Here is a 20,437-nt window from a genome sequence, read left to right as displayed (position 1 = left end):
GTAGATATTCCTCCCCCACCCCCTGCTATTTACCCTCAGTCTCACATTTTCTTAGAAGGTCATTGAGTGAAGCCAGCCTTGCTTTCCCCTTTGTTAGAGGGACAAGAAAAATCCAAGGGGTCCTGGGCAGTCTCTGAGCAGATTGTCCAAGCGGACAAAGATTAGTTGGCTAGAAGGCCATGCCATTCCCCTGAATTTTGCTGGGAACTCTGATCTTGGAAACATTTCCTTATTTGGCATTCCCAGTCTGGGATAGCGCTCCAATAGTCAAACACTCATGTAGGTGTCTCCTTGAATGCTAAGACCAGAGGCACAGCCTTTGTGCCCAGGTGGGTGGTTCCTGGGCTCACAGTAGAAGAGAGCCCAGTGAAGGCTTCTACCCTCTTGAGCGATCTCAACACAATCTTTACCAGAGGCTGCTCAAGAACATTTCTCCAGTGCTTTCCCTGAATCTCCTCCCTAATTTCTTGTTCTAAAATTTTATTTTTATTTACATTTTGAATGGATGCCTTTTGTTTTTTAATGACAGGTAAACAGGAGGGAGATAGCTTATCTGGGGACGAGGAAGTACCATCTGTCATATGCTGGTTGTGTGACCTTGGGCAAGTCATTTTAATTAACCCTCAGTGCTTGCACCACCACCACCTCCAAACTCTGTAAGTGGCAGAGGGTCAATGTGCATTGGTAGAGACTTTGCTTATGGCAAAGAAAATTTAAGAGTCGGGCCCCCATCCTCCAGCCTTCATTCTGCATTCTTCATTGGCTGTTTTCCCAAGGTTTCCTTCCCCTTTCCCTCTCCCAGAAGGCCATCCTTTATACCCAGGAATGAAAAAGAAAGAAGAAAATACCACCAGTAGAACAAGACCAGCACATACTCATTGAGTCTGACTTTCTATCTTCTCCTGATCTGCACTGTTTCCTGTGCCCTTCAGGGCCCACCCTGCCCTTGCCTGCCCCTAGCTTCCCCAGGTTTCTCTGAAGTGGTTGTCAAGTTTTTTTGGGTCTGAGCTTGACTTTTCCTGTCTCAGTTCCCAACTCTGAATGTTCCCCAACTGTGTTAGTGTGTTTAATTTTGAGAGGGGGGGAGGTGGAGGAGGAGGAGAAAAAGAAGGAGGAGGAGGAGAAAAAGAAGGAGGAGGAGGAGGAGGTGGAGGAGGAGGAGGAGGTGGAGGAGAAGGAGGAGGTGGAGGAGAAGGAGGAGGAGAAGGAGAGAGAAAGAAAAGAAAACATTCTTAAACTTAGGAAAACCAACTCTTTTAACTGCTGGAAGAATGAAGACCTGCCTTCAGGAGAAATCCACCCAGTTGAATGAGTCTCTTCAGGCTGCCCAGAAGGAGAGCTAAATGGTCAGGTCCCTGAGCTGGGGACACCCAGTGACTCACCAACCCCCCTCATGGTGTGGGGCCCTGGGGAACACAGAGTTATAGGTAATCAGTAACCCTGGCTACTCATGTTATCTGTCCATCTCAAGTTTAGGATCTGTTCCCCTACCAAAGCTGAACCAAGCACTATGCAGGAAAGAAATATGTAACAACAATTCTTTGTTATTGTAGGCAGGCAGTGGTTTTGGTTTTTGTTTTTTTTTCCCTCCTGCCCCCAGTCCAAATATAGCACATGGGTGGGGGCTCATGAGTTTTGAATTGGATGAGGACCTACAGAATAGCTTGGGCTTGACTTCTTTTCTGTGAGCCCCACATGTGAAAGGAGAGTGTCTCAGGCATCTGTATGATCCACCTCACTTTCTACCATTGGGCTTTTTGAGGGAGGGGAGGAGTGATGAGGGGGGAGTCAAGAATATGACTTCCCTATTCCCTGTTGCATGGGAAGGAAGCACATGGAAAGTCCACCGTTGTAGGGAAGTTTATCATGTTGTACACCTGTCCCTTTCGAGCTTCACAGATTACCTGGTGGAGGAGGACAGGAAAGGATTTAGGGGAGTGAAGCAGTCAGAATAGAAGGGAGCCAGATGAGCGCTTTCCTCAATAGATCCATGTGTGTTCCCTGCCACCATGTTTCATCCCCCTGTCTCTTGGCCTCTGTCCTGTTCATCCTCTTCCTGTTCATCCAATATCAGAGAGCCTCTCTCCCTCAAAATGGAGGCCAAACCCAACAGTGTGTTTCCTGTCCGTGGCTATAGCTGAGCAACTTTGGTTAGTTTACGAGACAGGAGGAGCCTGGAATCTTCCAGATGCTTTCTGAGAGGAAGCCAGCCCAGATCCATCCAGCCGTTGGTTCCATGTTTCCGCCTAGTCCAGGAGGGTGCTCGAGATTGTTTAGACATGTGTCACATGCATCCGATTTTCTAGTTGCTATACTCTGGATCCTAACTGAGGTTGGTTCCGAGATATCAGTCAAAGAAGAGCATGATGGTGGTCCTTGTTGCCTGGGGAGCCAGGGTGCAAGGTAGAAGGCAGCTCAGCTCTGGGCTCAACACCTGGAAAGCCTCTGGTCCAGCTGTGAGAGGAGAAGGGTAGGACGGTGAGAAGAGCCCTGGATCTGAAGCCAGAGGACCTCAGTTCAAATCCTGGCATTGCCCCTTATTCCCTTTGGAACTTCTGGCAGGCCATGGCACTCTATGTGCCTCAGTTTCCTCACCTGTAAAATGAGGGGGCTGGATTGGGTGACCTCTAAGGTGCTTATGGCTTCCAATCCCTTGCTTTTCTTCAGAGCTTTGAGAATCTTGGGTGGAGGCCTTACACGTCATCTGCTGGGAAGCTAATGAGATGGCTCCACCCCCACTCCCAGGCTGTTATTTCAGCTCTGACCAAATACCAGTGTCTTTTGGACATTTCTCATGTTGTAATTTACAAAATTAACAAAATCACCCTTTTTTTTCCTTCTCTATCTTAAGTATTTATTTGGGGGTGGGGGCAAGAGGGGGTAACTGCTGGGTTTATTTTCTTTCTACTTCCATGAAAACATTCCATTCTGTGGCATCTTGTTCTGGCACATGATAGGTTTTTGCCTCTAAATGATTGGGCTGGGACTGTAATCAGATTTAGCTGGATCAAAATAACATTAGATTGAACATAATAAACAAATGTAAGCTGGCCAGGCACTCGACAGTCTTTCAGGCATTCAGTGGTGGGCTTAGAACCGGTTTATCTCAGCTGAGCCAGACCCCACAAAGCTTCCCTAAGCCTATAGCAAGCCTGGTGGCTTCTTGTCTCCCAGGTGGAAGTTGAGATGTCTTGATACATCTATTACAGTCTGGAGCCCTCAGTGCCCCAAGATGGCTTGACCTCTCTCTTAAAGGGTTAAGTATTTCCCAAATAAAAGATTCATTTCTTTTTTGGCTCTCTGTGATTTCTAGGATGAGCATGTGGCAGGATGCCTTAGCAAGTGAATGGGAGAAAATCATAGCCCCCAGAATCATTGTTTCCATGCTTGGAACCTAGAACCTCAGTTCTGCCTCCCCTTTCCACAGATGATGAGCGTAGAATGGAAGGAGTTGGGGGGGCTCAGACACTAGAAGCTAACAAAGTAGACGTCATCTGGGTTGAACCAAGCCATCTCAAGAACCAAGGCTTCCCCCTTTTCCCCCCTTCCCTCTTTTCCTTGTGAATCTTTTACTTGGGGAATACTTAACCCTTTAGGTTAAGAGGTCATAGGGTATTGGAGGCTCTAGACAGTAATAGATGCATCAAGATGTCTCAATTTGCACCCCCTTTTGGGGACCAGTACACTAAAGAATGTATATCAAGGAGTGTTTTATCAAGAGAGTTTACTAATTAGTGTGATGAGCATATGTAAGTCTTAGTTTACTTACTCCTACAGAGTATAGACATGCCAACTGACTGGCACTTCACTAATGAGGGCAAAAGGCAATTCCTAAGTCTCAGTACCTGGGGTCCCACTCAAATGATCTGGCCAGGACCCTTGATGGAAGCTGCCATTCTTTGCTGGCCTTTAAAGGAATGCCCCAAAGGATCCATTTTCCCATCCAGTTCTTCAGAAGGCAGCAGAGTGACCCCAAGATAAGATGAAGTCTTTTCTTCTTAACCTCATGTTTGGGGCTGAGGTCATTATCCTTTGCCCCAGACAACCATAGGACCTCCAGGTTAGAAATTCCACCAGTCTTTTCTGGCTGGCTGTGCAAATGAAATAGAATGAGTAGGGGGGGCCAAGGTCATGGCTTTCAACCTTTATTAGGAAGATCTGTTGGCAGCAAATCCCACTAGCCATGGCATGATGTTTTGTCCAGGAAATAACCTCATCATCAACACTGGCATCTTCTTGACTTTGCCCCAAAGCTTTGGACCTCTGAACTCCTTGTGTCTTGACTTGGGTCAGACTGGGCTCGCAAGTTTGAAGGGTATGCTTTTCTCCCTGATCCCTCCTCCCCCAGCCACAAAGATATCCTAGGTCTTTCCTTCCTTCAGTCAATAATAAGTCAATGAATGAGAGATTTCAATGGGGCTTTCCCTCCCACGGTGCTGATACAAATCCATCTGCGCCTTCTTATCCTCCAGGATTCTTGCCTATGGTCTTCCACAGAGGGCTGGACAATATGCCAGAAGCTGTCCTGTCTCCCCACTGACCCACATCACCATCATCAGTCACATGTGCTTCCTTTTCAGAGCCTACATTTCCTCCATGGTATCCTTCCCACCTGTTGTAATAATGCCATTTCTGTCTGGTCTGACAATCTGAAAAGTGCTTTGGTGACAGTAGCTTTTCAGGCAAGGAGTTCCCAGGCTGTGGTGCCCATTTCCAGAGGAGGACACTAGTGGCTAAAAGAATTTAGATGTCTGCCTGAGGTTGCTCAGTGAGTGTCTGAGGTTAGGTTCAAACTAGGATTTCAAGTGTGATATGTAGAAAGTGCTGGGTACCAAAGGGTACAAAGACACAAAATGGCAGTCCCTGGCCTTGTGAAGCTGGCCCTTCCCTAGGTCCTCCATGCTCCCTCCACCCATGCAGATGACAAGCTCTCAAACTAACAGCTCTAGGACTGGACACCTTGTCTACTCCTTCCTTTAACAGATGGGGAAACTGAGATGCGGATCACATGGGGAGTTAGTGGCAGAGCCATACTTTGAATCCAAGTCTGATGACTTGGCAAACAGTTCTCAAAAGTTTCCCCCTCCTTCTCCCCAAAAAAACTCCTGGTGCTTAAGACAGACTCACAGTGCATCATGGGACTGTCTTCTTCAGTCTTTGTCCCTTAGGCCCTGGTAATAGAACCTTTCAGAGCCCACATCTTCCCCATGATAAGAGCAGGCAACAGAAGAGGTTGTTACTACAGGGACAATTGATTTCGCCTTCTCTTACCCCAAACTTGGATTCTCCTGAAGTTCCAGATAAATCTTTTGCACAGACTTTGGCCTGTTATTCCACATGGCCCTGGATGCTATGGTGTGCTACAGGGAAAGGGATGAACTATGGCAGACTTCCTGTGCAGCATGACATAGTGGTTGAGATCTGAATCTGGGTTCAAATTCTGTATCAGACTAACTAGGTGACCCTAGGCAAGTCCCTTCCCTTCCCTGGGACTCAGTTTCCTCCATTGCAAAATAGGTAGGTTGGGCTAGAAGGGCCCACTCCAGATTTAACATCCTTTTACTTTCCTTCCGGAAGAAGGCTCTGTTCACAAGGACCCTAGGGCATAGTTATTTAAGCACATGTGCAAAAGAAATCCCAGCCCCCTCCCTACCACCCCCTCACCTTTCTCCCCCTCTAACGGCAGGTTTGGGAATATAGGACTCAGTGTGTATATCGCTTAATAAATGTTCCAGCCATGTCTGGAATCACTGATCAGTGAAATGTTTCTGGGATCCTTAGCTCATAAAGGGACGAATTCTGGCTCACTGTATAAATATTAAATATGCTGTTTAAATATTAAATTGTAATGTCTCTCTCTACTTTTGATCTCCCAGGCAGAACTCGGGATGGGCCCTGCTTGACTCCCTGATGTTGTAGACTGGAGGTTCTCATTTTGGCTTCTGCTCTGCTCCTCCTGAAATGGTCAGGATGCTCCAAGGGTTTGGGCTCCCTTGACCCAATCATGAAAGTACGAGCTTCTTGGAAGCCATAGTCAGAGATTCCCAGTGACTTCTGTCATTGAACCCCATTTAGTAGGTTTAAAAATGTGGAAGTGTTTCCTGCTAATCTGATCGTCCCCCCACCCCCCAACCCCGCTCACAAGCACTTGAATGGCCTCATTCCCTTTCTTCGTCCTCTCCCTCCAGAGCCCTGGCTCCCACGCTGGGAGGGCCTGCCCCTCCCCTCCATTCCCATGCCCCATCCCTCACAGACTGGTGTAATGGAAATAGTATTATTTCTGGAATCGGAGACCTCTGCTTTAAACCCCTGCTTCTGCTGTTTCCTTCCTAGAGCAAGTAAGTGTACTTCTTTGGGCCTCAATTTCATCATCTGTAAAATGAGGTGGGTTTTGCTGATGATTTCCAAGGTCTATCCTATCTCTGTAGATTCTCCATTCTCCCTTCCTACTCATCCCTCCAGACTCACCAGTTACCTTTGTAACTGATCTCTCCACCTTCATGTTTCTAACCTCCAGTCCCACCCAAACCACTCTCTTCCCACCCATTGTCACAAATCATTTTCCCCACTCCCCTCATACCCCTTGTCTTATCATCAAACTTCTCTCTACCACTTAGCAGGGAGCAAAGATGAATGAGTCTGCGTCCCAGCTCTGAAACAAAACTACCTCTGGCTGGTGACCTCATCTCCCTTAGTCTCAAATTCCCCATCACCCAGTAACTGTGTTTTCAAACCTGGAGCAGTTGCTTAAGACTCTGTGCTGCTAGAGAGAATAAACCGCCCTAGGCTGTGTGTCACTTCGAAGGAGTGAAGTTGGTGGGAGAAACTGGTTAAAAAGAAAACTTACTTCTTGGGAGAGGAGGCAAGAGACTCCAACCCCTCCTGAGGACTCACTCCAGAGAGGAGCAGGCCAAGGAGGAGCAGCCAGTAGGGGAAGCCAGCTCAACACCTCTCTGATTTCTACTTTGTCTCCCTAGAAACTGGAGGGAATTTCCTCTTGGGTAAGATGGTGATCTCTCTCTCTCACTTGAGAAATGAGGCAAGAGGTTAAAGAGTTTTTTTAAAAAATGAAATAAATGAAATGAATGAAAATTAAATAGGGGAAAATATAAATTGAAAAAGAAATAAAACTTCTTCAAGGAAAATTTGGAACAATGCTAAAATGCTTTAGAACAAAAAGTGGTAAATCTAACTCAAGAAATGACCTCCCTGAAAATTAGGATAGATCAAACAGAAATCAGCGACTCCATGTGAGTGCAGAAATATGAGACAAAATCAAAAGAATGAAAAAAATAATAGAAAATGTAAGATATGTAATATAAAATCCAACTAATCCTGAAAACAAGTCAAGTAGAACTCATTTAAGATTTATTAGACTCTCTGAAAAAGTGGAAGGCTTTCTTTTAAGCCTAGATATTAGATACTAAGAATTTTAAAATGAAAACTGCTCAGATCTATTCAAGAGCCAGAGGGCAAAGTTAAGTTAGAAAGAATTCTCTGATCACACTGACTCTCCCAAAGAAAAAGTCCCAGGAATGTCATAGCTAAAATTCAGAAAAAAAATACTGCAAGCATTTGGAAAGGAGTTCAAGTATTAAGGACCTTCAGTCAAGGTCACATAAGACCTGGCAACTTCTACTAAAAACCAACAAAGATCTTGGAATACAAGATTCCAAAAGTCAAATGATACAGTTTAATGCCCCAAAATAATAGAGCCAGACAATCTAATTATAATCCTACAGTGGGGAAAATGGGTCATTAGTGAAATAGAGGACTTTCAAGCATTTCTGATGAAAAGGTCAGAGCTGAGTAGAAACTTTGAAATGGGAACATAAGAGCCTAGAGAAATCTTGAGATAAAAAACATGGAGGACCCGAGGATGGATGGGTTCTGTTCTGAGGGTTTCCTCAACTGTAAAATGTGGATAATAATAGCACCTGCCTCATAGGCTTGTTGTGAGGTTTATATGTAAAGCATTTGCAAACCATAAGGCACTGTATAAATGGTATTATTAGTGTTCTCATTTTCACCAACTGCCCCCATGCCTGGGACTCTCCCTGACCCTATCTCTACCCCTGACTTCCCTGTCTTCCTCCAGGCTCAGCTAAAATCTCCAAAAATCTTTCCCCACCCTCTTCATGATGGTGCCTTCCCTCTGTTGATGTCACTGATTTCTCTGTCTTTCTCTGGTTTGTACGGAGCCCTTTGCTTCCCCCCATTGGACTGGAAGCTCCTGAAGGGCGGACACTATCTTCTGTCTTTGTGGCTCCAGCCCTGAGCACAGTACTAGGCACACTGGAAGTGCTTCTTAAAAGCTTGTTAATTTGACTAATCATTAACTTCTTTCTCCAGTGCCCAGCACAAGACTGGGCCCATGATGGACCCTCAGGAAATACTGATTAAGAGGATGGTTGAGGTCAAGTCAAACAACTGTCTAATCTTAAAGCCTGGAAAGACCATAGAGATCATGGCACAGAAGATAGAAAGGCAAAACTGGGAGGGGCCTTAAACCTGGGCAGCTTGGTGGCTCAATGGATAGAGTGCCAGGCTTGGAGTCAGGAAGATTCATTTTCTTGAGTTCAAATTTGGCTTCAGACATTTCCTAGCTGTGTGACCCTGGGTGAGTCACTTCACCCTGTGTACCTCAGTTTCCTCATCTGTAAAATGAACTGGAGAAAGAATGGCAAACCACTACAGTATCTGTGCCAGGAAAACCCCAAATGGGGTCACAAAGAATTGGACACAACTGAAAATGGACTGAACAACAATGAGCTTTCCTTTTATGGGTGGGGAAAGTGATGCTCCAAGAAAAGAGGGATGATCAGTTACAGAGTTAGGGTCTGATTCCAATGTCAGCAGGTTTTCTAGTAATACCAGCCTACCTTCCCAAGACCCCTCCAATTGCAGTTAGAAACAGTCCCAGGGGTGAAGCATCTTCCCCCAGGGCCTCCAGGTTAAGATGCAGCCAGCCAAGATTGGCACCCAGGTGTTCAGACTCATAGTCTTTCCTTCTCCTTTCCCTCTGCTTTATAGATCAGACAATTGACGTGCAGAAAAGAGAAAGTAATTGGCCTTCAGTCACATCGTGAATCCAAAGCTGAGGCAGAATTGTGAGCCGGGGTTCTGTCCCTTGGCCACTCTGAATCACATGCCCAGAAAAGGATCAAGGGCTCCCTCTTTCTGCTACCCAACTGCTTCCTTCCTGTGCCAACCATTCATGGAGTCACAGGATGCCAAGTCTGACAGCAAATTGGTTAGCATATTTATGGGCAGAGATTCTGTTTCTGAGTCTCCCCCTCTCTCTCCCCCTCCCATTGACTCCCATTTTCTCCTCCCCGCCTCACACAGACAGAGCAGCATGCCCATTTATAGATGGCCGTGAACCAGAGCATTGGAAAGAGTGACTCGGCTCTGAGGATGGAAGGGTGTGCCCCAGGGAATGTGCTGGGTCTGGGAACTGCTGTCATCCCAAGGCTGGTTGCTCTGCCAGGAAACCAGAGAACCCCCACAGAAGGCTCAGTAAACCTGGATTCCCACAGAAGCCAGGGGTTCCCAGGGAGAGCAGTCAACTGCATCTCCAGCCATGCTGCCACTGGCCGCCGAGTGCCCTCAGGTTGTAAGATCAGGGGACAGACGAAACTGCAGGCTTTGGGGAGGGGACACTGACCCTAGAGTCAGGGGACCTCCCTCTGACACTTTCTTGTCCTTGGGCAAGTCACCTATCCTAGATGAGGTCTCAGTTTCCTTATCTGTCAAATGAAGGGGTGGGCCTCTCAGGCCCCTTCCAACTCTAAACAATTTATTATTTCATTTAATACTAAGCACTGTATAAATGCCAGCTATTGTTGTTAAATCTAGGGTCCTCTGAGGGCATGCATCAAAGGAAAAACTGGATTTCCACACAAGTTAGGAGCTTGAAGGGCTTATAGAGGATGGACTATCAGTTCATGGTGTGACCTTGGATAAGTCACTTTACTTCGCTGGGTCTCAAGTTCTTCAACATAAGATGTTGGACTAGGTGATCATGCTCTGAGATTCTGGTGCAAGGGTTATAATCTTTAATTTGCAAATGAGGAAACTGAGGCTCACGGGAATAAATTGACCTGTTCTTGTTCATACAGCTAGGAAAGGCAGAATTGGAATCCAGGTCCCAATACTGTATCCGTCACTCCCCCCCCCCCACTTCTCCACATAATGAGAGAAATAGATAACATTTACCTAGAACCTACAATGTGCCAGGCTCTGTTCTAAGCACTTTACAGATATCATCTCCTTTGATCTTCACAATAACTCTGACAGTCAGGTGCTGTTGTTATCTCCACTTTACAGATGAGGAAACTGAGGCAAATAGAGGAAGTGACTTGCCCAGGGTCACACTAGTAAGTCACTGAAGCCACATTTGAACACAGTTCCTTTTTTATAGCATTTTTTCCCCAATTACATGTAAAGACAATGTTTAACATTCTTTTTTTTTTGGTTTTCAGTTGTAAATGATCTTCCTGCTTCCTTTACCACCCCCTTCCTAAGATGGCAAACAATTTAATAAAGGTTACATATGTGCAATCCTATAAAACATGTTTCTGTATTAGTCATGTTATGAAAGCAGAAGTAGACCAAAGGAGTCACAAATAAATAAAGTGAACCCAAGATGCTTCCACCTGCATTCAGGCTCCAGCGGTTCTTTCTCCGGAGGTATCAGGTCATCAGCTCTGTCCATAGTCTCAGTTCCACACATGCTCTGGGCTCCAGGGGAGAAGGTGAAAAGCCTGTTTTGCATGATTCCACTTGTATAATGGATGTCATAGGGCTGGCCTTCTTAAAAGGCGGGGGAGGAGCGGCAGGGAGGGAGAGAATTTGAAACTCAAAAACGTTAAAGATAAAGAAATGAATGAATAAACAAATAGACACATCCATCAAGGGCCTCCCACAACACCTTGCCCCCAAAGTGGAATGGAAATCACAATGAAATGGAGATGTATGCTGAGTAAGTCAATAGGCAGAAACGATGTTGGGAAGATCCTGAAAGAGATCTCCCTCTTTCACAGGAGGGAGGTCAGCATGCCGCCTACAATGTCACGTGGAGGCACGGTCACTAAAGAAGTGGACTTTTCCTTAACCTTTTGTTTCAAGGGAGGGGACATGGACAGAGTTTGTCGTTTTGTTCTGTTTTGGCTTGAGGCTGTGGTTCTCCCCTTGAGAGACTCCCTCTAGCAGTGAAGATTGGCATCTGTTTTTCAATTTACCCCTCTAAAAAGCACCTGGGACGCTGAGAGGTTACAGGTACATAAGCTAGGATGGGTTAGAAGGGGCACTTGAACCCAGGTCTTCCTGACTCCTAGGAAGACACGCTATCCACTATGCTATACTGCCTCATATCCAGAGATTATTGTGAGCACCAATAAAACTCACTTGAAATAAATAAAAAACAACCTAATGAATAAATGTAGAAGAAAAGACTTGCTGAAGAATGAGGAGTTCCTGGAAACAAAATCCTAAAATAGACTGTTTTTTTCATCAGAAAAAAAAATGGTGTCATTGGGGGATTGCATTCATCAGCAAGGACATGGTATCACAGAAGCTTACAGACAGGTTCAAGGTGATGTCTAAGCCTGCAGTGCAAACTCTTGTAACAGACAAACTGAGCTCCAGTGCCTGGCACACAGTAGGCACTTAATGGCAGGTTTGTTCAAAGTCATTTCAGGCTGTTTTGAGTCCTAGAAAGGCAACCCCCAAACAATGAGAACCTTGGTCTGATCAGTGCAGTATGTACTCAGATGTCTACACTCAGCAGTGAGGGTTTTTGGTGAAAGATATTTGTTTTCCCCACAGGAGCTGTCCAAAGAGCATAATCTATCTGAAGATAATGGTTGGTTAAGAACAATATTTCTCAAGCAACATTAAATGTTTTTCTTGGTATCATCTCAACAGCCCAAATGTTGCTTCCACAACAGGGTATTTTACAGAGCATGCCAAGGTTGTGGATGAGAGAGTGACCAAAATGTCATTGAGGTGCTCAGGCAGGATGGTTCTGAGTTGATAAACCAGTTGGGTGTCATTCCATTAGAAGGAGCTAAAAAGACAGCCAGCTTCCCTGGACCATTTCACCCTTCTTCCTTTTCCATCCTGGGGTTGGACAGCATTGATCCCATTCTATACTAGGAATGGAGCATCATTTCAACTCTACACTAGGGATGGACAGGGTTACTTTTCATCAAAACATAAGTCTGGAATTGTTCAAGACAAGTCACTGACCTGTTCAGACTCTCTGACCCATGAGCATGTAGGGCTCCCAAAGGCACTGAAGACAAAAACAAATTCCCCATGTATATGTACCAAGATATTCACAGCATTTCTCTTCATGGAACCACAGAGTTTCCACAACCACAAAGCAGGTGTCTGCCAGCTGGGGGATGGCAAAACTGTAGGATACAGATGCAATGGGGGAGCATTCAACACTAAGAAACAATGAACAGGAAAAAATTAGAAAAGCACAGGAAGCTTTGTATGAACAGAAGCAGAATGCAGTTAGAAATGGAAGCAAAGGGATAATTCACAGAATAACCAAGACAGCCTAAAATTCACTGAAAGGGAGCCCAAAGCTTAATTATAATAAAGTCTTGGTTCTAGAGAAGTGATGCTGAAACACAGCTGTGCATGTGTATATGCACATGTATGTGTATGTGTTTGTGTGTGGGGCTGCGGATGTGGAGAACTACATCCACCATTGGACATAGTTGCTATTGCTTTTTCTTTTTTTAACATAAGGGAGACTTCAGTATGGGACAAAGAATTTAGGGGAAATAATTGAGGTGTAAAAGGAAAAGGCTTCAGTAAAGCATTCTAACACATCATCAATGCCCAAAATGGAAGCCAAAGCAGAATTAGGCTCTTTCTAAGTGTCTAAGAAATTAGTGTCTTGGTTCAAAGAGAGTGGAAGAAGTGATCAGGTGTCAGGTCAACCAAGGCTTGTTGGATAAAGAGAGTATCCAGTTAGGAAAAAAATGATGTGGTCAAACAGAGTAGGTAAGAATACATGTTGGGGACCAGAGAGTAAGACCCCACACATGCCCCCAAGGAGCTGGAACAAAGAGTATAATCCATCTGGAGATAATGGCTGGTTAAGCACACAACAGTATTCTTTTCTGTTTTTCTCTTTTATTTTTTATTACATTAATACATATTTATGGAATAAAACAAGCATTTCCATAACCTAGTACAATAAAGAGATGATTGTACATCAAACTGCAAATACACTACACGTAACTAGCTATTTCTTTCAAATATACACCAAAATGATCATGCAAATTTCTTCTTTGTCCTCCTTTTTTCCTAGCCTCCCGCCATCCTGCCCTAGAGATGACTACCATTAGACACAAATAGGGGTGTATCTGTGTGTGCATATATATATATATATATATATATATATATATATATATATATATATATATATGTGTGTGTGTGTGTGTGTGTGTGTGTATGTGTGTGTGTATTATATATGTGTAGGTATATGTATGTGTATGCATATGTACATATGTGTATGTATAGACAGAGGGCACAGGGTGAGCTGAATAGGAAGAGAAGATACCTAAAAAATTAAATTAAATGTTGAGAGGAATGTAATGGGAAAAAGAGAAAGGGAGAGGTAGAATGAAGTAAAGCATCTCAGATAAAAGGAAGAAAGAGCTTTTACGATGGAGGGGAACAGGGAGGATGTGAGAGGGAATAAGTGAACCTTGTTCTCACTGGATTTAGCTTAAGGAGGGAATAACATACATTTAGTTGGGTATGGAAATCTGTCTTACTCTACAAGAAAGTAAAGGGAAATGGGATAGGAAAGGGAGGATAATAGAAGGGATGGCAGATTAGGGAAAGGAGGAATCAGAAACAAACACTATAGAGGGGGAACAGGTCAAGGGAGACAATGGAAAAGATGGAGGACAAGACAGGATAGAGGGAAATGTGGTTAGTCTTTTGCAACATGACTGTTATGGAAGTGTTTTGCATGGCTACTCATGTATGACCTATGTCAAATTGCGTGCTTTCTCAGTGAGGGTGGGTGGGAAGGGAGGAAAGGAGAGAGCGTGGAACTCAAAGCTGTAAAAATGAATGTTAAAAATTGTTTTTGCATGAGACTAGGTAATAAGTTGTACAGGCAATGGAGTATAGAAATCTATCTTGCCTTACAGGAAAATAGAGTGGAAAAAGATGAGAGAGGGGGGGGGGGGTGATAGAAGGGAGGGCAGATTGGGGAAAGGGGTGATTGGGGTTCATTCTGTCCTGGGGTGGGGGGAGGGGTGAGATGGAGAGAAAATTTAGAGTTCAAAATCTTGTGGAAGTGAATGTTGAAAATTGAAAATAAATTATATTTTTTAAAAAATGCTCTAAATCATTATTGACTAGAGAAATGCAAATTAAAACTACCTGGAGATATCATTTTACACCTACTAGAATGATTGAAGGAAAAAGTGACAAATGTTGGAGGAGACATGGAAAAATTAAGATAATAATTCATTGTTGGTGGAATTGTGAACTGATCCAACCATTTTGGAGAGCAGTTTGGAATTATGCCCAAAAAGCTATTAAACTACCTATACCCTTTGACCTAGCAATACTGCTACTAGGTCTATTTCCAAAGATGATTAGGGAAAAAGGAGAAAAAAACATATATGTTCTAAAATGTTTATAGCAGCTCTCTTTGTGGTGGCAAAGAACTAGAAATTGCAGGTATGCCCATCAATTGGGGAGTGACTGAACAAATTGTATATGATTGTGAGGAAATGCTACTGCACTATAAGAAATGAGGAGCTCAGTGATAGAAAAACATGGAACGACTTGCATGAAATAATGAAGAGCAAAATGAGCAGAGCCAAGAGAACATTGTTTACGGCAACCACAATATTGTTTTAAGAATGACTTTGAGTAGGTTAATTTGACTATTATAAATACCCAAATTAACTATTAAAGGACATGGGAAGAAAGATGCTATCTGTATCTAGAGAAAGAACTGATAAATAGAAATATGTATAGAATAATTTTACATATATGCATATGCATATATATATATATATTTGTGTGTGTGTGTGTTGAGGACTAGAGAGTAAGACTCCCCCCCTCACCCCCAAATTGCTGTAACAAAGAGTGTAATCCATCTGGAGATAATGGCTGGTTAAGGACACAACAGTTTTCTTTTTTGTTTTTCTCTTTTATTTTTTTTATTACATTGATACATATTTATGGAATAAAACAAGTATTTCCATAACCTAGTACAATAAAAAGATGATTGCGCATGAAACTGCAAATATGCTATGCATATACTATATTCCTTTCAAATATACACCAAAATGATCATGCAAATTTCTTCTTTTTTCTCCTTTTTTTCTAACCTCTATTTTCCTGTAGGGCAAGATAGATTTCTATACCCCATTGCCTGTACAACTTATTACCCAGTCTCATGCAAAAACAATTTTTAACATTGATTTTTAAAGCTTTAAGTTCCACATTCTCTCCTTTCCTCCCTCCCCACCCACCTTTATTGAGAAAGCAAGCAGTTCCATGCAAAACACTTCCATAACAGTCATATTGCAAAAGACCAACAACATTTCCCTCTATCCTGTCCCGTCCTCCATCTTTTCCATTCTCTCCCTTGACCTGGTAACCCACAATAGTGTTTGCTTCTGGTTACCCCTTGCCCCAACATGCTATCTCTTCTATTATCCTCCCTCTCCTATCCCCTACCCCCCTGCCTTCCTGTGGGGTAAGATAGATTTCCATACCCAACTAAATGTGTGTTATTTCCTCCTTAAGCCAAATCCAATGACAGTAAGGCTCAGTTATTCCCTCTTACATCCTCCCTCTTCCCCTCCATTGTAAAAACTCTTTCTTCCCTCTTTTATCTGAAATTCTTCATTACATTCTACCTCTCCCTTTCTCTTTTTCCCATTACATTCCTCTCAACATTTAATTTAATTTTTTAGGTATCTTCCCTTCCTATTCAGCTCACCCTGTGCCCTCTGTCTATACATACACACATATACATACATATACATATACCTACACATATACAATACACACATACATACATACACACGTATGTATGTGTGTGTGTGTGTGTGTGTGTGTGTGTGTGTATTCCCTCTAACCACTCTAATACTGAGAAAGATCTTATAGGTTACAAATAAGATCTTTCCATGTAGGAATGTAAGCAGTTCAACTTTAATGAGTCCTTTATGGTTTCTTTTTCCTGTTATCTTTTCACGTTTCTCTTGATTCTTATATGTGAAAGTCAGGTTTCTATTCAGCTCTGGTCTTTTCAGCAAGAATGCTTGGAAGTCCTCTATTTCACTGAACTTCCATTTTTCCCCCTGAAGTATTATACTCAGTTTTGCTGGGTAGGTGATTCTTGGTTTTAGTCCTAGTTCCTTTGACTTCTGGAATATCCTATTCCATGCCCTTCGATCCCTTAATGTAGAAGCTGCTAGATCTTGTGTTATCCTGATTGTATTTCCACAATACTTGAATTGTTTCTTTCTAGCTGCTTGCAATATTTTCTCCTTGACCTGGGAACTCTGGAATTTGGCCACAATGTTCCTAGGAGTTTCTCTTTTTGGATCTTTTTCAGGTGGTGATTGGTGGATTCTTTCAATATTTATTTTGCCCTCTGGTTCTAGAATCTCAGGGCAGTTTTCCTTGATAATTTCATGAAAGATGATGTCTAGGCTCTTTTTTTGATCATGGCTTTCAGGTAGGCCCATAATTTTTAAATTGTCTCTCCTGGATCTATTTTCCAGGTCAGTTGTTTTTCCAATGAGATATTTCACATTATCTTCCATTTTTTCATTCTTTTGGTTTTGTTTTGTGATTTCTTGGTTTCTCATAAAGCCATTAGCCTCCATCTGTTCCATTCTAATTTTGAAAGAACTATTTTCTTCAGTGAGCTTTTGAATCTCCTTTTCCATTTGGCTAATTCTGCTTTTGAAAGCATTCTTCTCCTCATTGGCTTCTTGAACCTCCTTTGCCAATTGAGTTAGCCTATTTTTCAGGGTGTTATTTTCTTCAGCATTTTTTTGGGTCTCCTTAACAGGGTGCTGATCTGCTGTTCATACTTTGCTTGCATGTCTTTCATTGCTTTTCCCAGTTTTTCCTCCACCTCTCTAACTTAATTTTCAAAATTTTCTGAGCTGTTTTTGAGCTTTTCCATGGTCTGATCCCATTGAGTGGGCTGGGATACAGAAGTCCTGACTTCCATGTCTTTCCCTGATGGTGAACACCACTCTTCCTCATCAGAAAGGAGGGGAGGAGAAACCTGCTCACCAAGAAAGTAACCCTCTATAGTCTTGGTTTTTTCCCCTTTTCTGGGCATTTTCCCAGCCAGTGACTTGACCTCTGAATATTCTCCTCACACCCACCTTGCCTCTGGATCCTCCCAGCCAGCGCTTGGGGTCTGAGACTCAAATGCTGCTTCCCAGCCTCAGGGCTTTGGGCGGGGGCAGGGCTGCTATTCAGTGTGAGATTAAGTTCAGGTGCTCAGGTGGGGGCAGGGCTACCTCACGGGCTCAGTTCCCTCAGGGGGTTTATGCGGCGACCTTCAACAATGGATCTGGGCTCCTGCCTGCTTGGGGAGCCCCAGTCTACTTCCACCTCCGCTGGTGCCTCCCGAGGGGGCCTGAGTCATGGGGGCTCCCCACTCCCCTCTCGACCCACTGAAGAGACCCTCTCACCAACCCTTGTCACCTGTGGGTGGAGGGACCCGCCCAGCTGCTGGAGATTCTGTCCCTGAAGCCTGCTCGGATCTGTTCCTCTCGACACTGGGCGGCCGTGGCAGGGCTGTGCTTGGCTCCCAGTCCACAACGCGAAGAACCTTTTGCGAGAGGTTTGCAGGCTCTCTGGAACAGGAATCTTGTCCACTCCGCTGTTATGTGGCTTCTCCTGCTCCCGAATTTATTGGCAGCTCTTTTCTACAGATATTTCATGGGCTGTGGGTTCAGAGTTAGCATATTTGTGTGTTTCTACTCCACCATCTTGGCTCCACCCCCTATTTATATATTTTTGATATGAGACCTTTATCTGATAAACTGTCTATAAAAAATTTCCCCCAGTTTTCTACTTTTCTTCTGATCTTGGCTATATTTGTTTTATTTGTACAAACCCTTTTAACTTAACATAATCAAAATTATCCATTTTATACCTAATTGCTTTCTATCTCTTGTTTATTTTTAAATTGTTCCCCTGTACATAAATCTCATAAGTAATATGTTCCATGTTCTTTTAATATTCTTGTGTTATCTCTATTTGTTTCTCAGTGATGTATCCATTTTGACCTTATCTCAGTAAATGGTGTGCAATCATGGTCTATTCCCAGTTTCTGCCATACTGATTTTCAGTTTTCTCAACAATTTTTTAGCCAAATAATGAATTCTCATCCCCAATCTTAAATCTCTACACTTGTCAAATACAAGGTTATTCTGTTTATTTGCTACTATCAATTGTATGTTTACTCTGTTCCAGTACAGCTAGTTTTGATAATTAATGCTTTGAAATATAATTTAAGATCTGGTACTGCTAAATCTTCTTTTACTTTTTTTATTATTTCTTTGAATATCCTTGACTTCCTGTTCTTCCAAATGAATTTTGTTATTATTTTTTCTAATTCGGTAAAACATTTTTTGCTACTTTAATTGGAATGGTGTTGAGTATATAAATTAGTTTAGACTAAATTGTCATTTTTATTATATTGGCCCTGGCTACCCATGAACAATTAATAGTTCTCCTATTATTTAAATCCTATTTTATTTGTACAAAAAGTTTTTTTTTATAATTTTGTTTATACAGTTCCTGGGTTTTGTGACAATTAAAAAGGCCCAAGAGATGTAGTTTCTGGATAATGTAATCATTTTATTAATAAAGCCAGCAGGTTATTAATAAAAGAATGGTCATTTGGTTTTCTCTTTTAGATCAAAGACATATATGGTGGCAGGGTTTATATACCCTTCCCAAAGAGTAAGTGTTGCTGCAAGTGACATCACGTCACCCACTGAACAAAGAGACTATTTCAGATCACTCCCAGCTCTAGGCCATCTAGACAAAAAGATCTGTCTCCACCCAAGTTCTAGTAGGATGCAATGGGTTTCCCCACCTCAGATTAAGTTCCTTGTACTGTTGGATGGGGTCTGACCAAGATGAGGAGAGTTAATGTAATCTCATTATCTTCTTCAAATTAACGTTCTTCAAAAGACTGAACTTTTTAAAATCAAGAATTTGGAAGAAGGGGACAACCTCTGAATCTCCCCAAAATATTGGTTATTAATAATCATTTCTCTGTGTGACAGGTGTATTCTCAGGTATTTTATACTGTATAGAGTTATTTTACATAGGGGATCTTTTACTACTTCTTGCAGAGTTTTGTTTGTGACATATAGGAATGCTCATGATTTATATGGATTTACTTCATATCCTGCTATTTGGCTAAAACTAGTAATTGTTTCCAGACTGGAGCTCATAGACTGGACAAGTCCCCACCCACCTAGCACAGGGTGAATGTAATTACTAAATAGTCATTGTTTCTCTTCTGTCCAGGAACCCTGAGGGTGTTCCCCTCCCAGTTTGATATATACATATATTTTTTTATTAAAGGGGCCATCCCTTGAGTAACTTCTTAAAGATGCCTATTCATTGAATGCTTGTTTCTCACTCAAAGTGAGAATGTGATAACACCTTGGATTGAAAAGGCCAGGGTCTCCCATTGCATCCTGAGACATCTCCAGTCATCCTGGTGAATATGGCTCAGGAAAAGAAAGTGAGGCTGGTGACCTTGCACAGCCTCCCTCACTCCAATCAAAGTCAACTGCAAGGCATGCCATCATGTTGATGCCATGGTCCTCTTTGAGAATGAAAGACAAACAATTGTGTCAAGATAATATTTTGGTTGAGTCTTTGGGATTTTCCAAGTATATCATCATATCATCTGCAAAAAGAGAGGTTTTTTTTAACTCATTTCCTATTCTCATTCCTCCTATCTTTTTCCTTCTCTTATCACTATTGCAAAGTTGTGTTGTTGTTTTTTTTGTTTGTTTGGGGTTTTTTGGTATCATCTCAACAGCCCAAAAGTTGCTTCCAGAATAAAGTGTTTTTTACAGAGTGTATCAGGTTGCATGTGGGAGAATGACCAACACCATTATGGGCAGTCAAATGGGAATACTTTTATGATAAGCCTGGTCAATGTTTTCATAAAATTCCTATCTCCTTGGGTGAATATGTATAGACAATGTATCCCTCAGGTGTTTGAGATGCCCCATGAGGAGCCAGAGAGATGAAGGCATGAGTGAAGCACGAGTGCCTTTCTGGAACCCTGGTTTTCTGGGAAATGACACAAAAGACAGGTTCTGAGAAACCTAGGAAGACTTGCATGAAGGGAGCAGATCCAGTAGAACCATTTAGACCA

The sequence above is a fragment of the Notamacropus eugenii genome, chromosome 3, assembly GCF_028372415.1.
Source record: "Notamacropus eugenii isolate mMacEug1 chromosome 3, mMacEug1.pri_v2, whole genome shotgun sequence".
Lineage (NCBI taxonomy): Eukaryota > Metazoa > Chordata > Mammalia > Diprotodontia > Macropodidae > Notamacropus > Notamacropus eugenii.
This window is presented reverse-complemented; position numbering follows the sequence as displayed.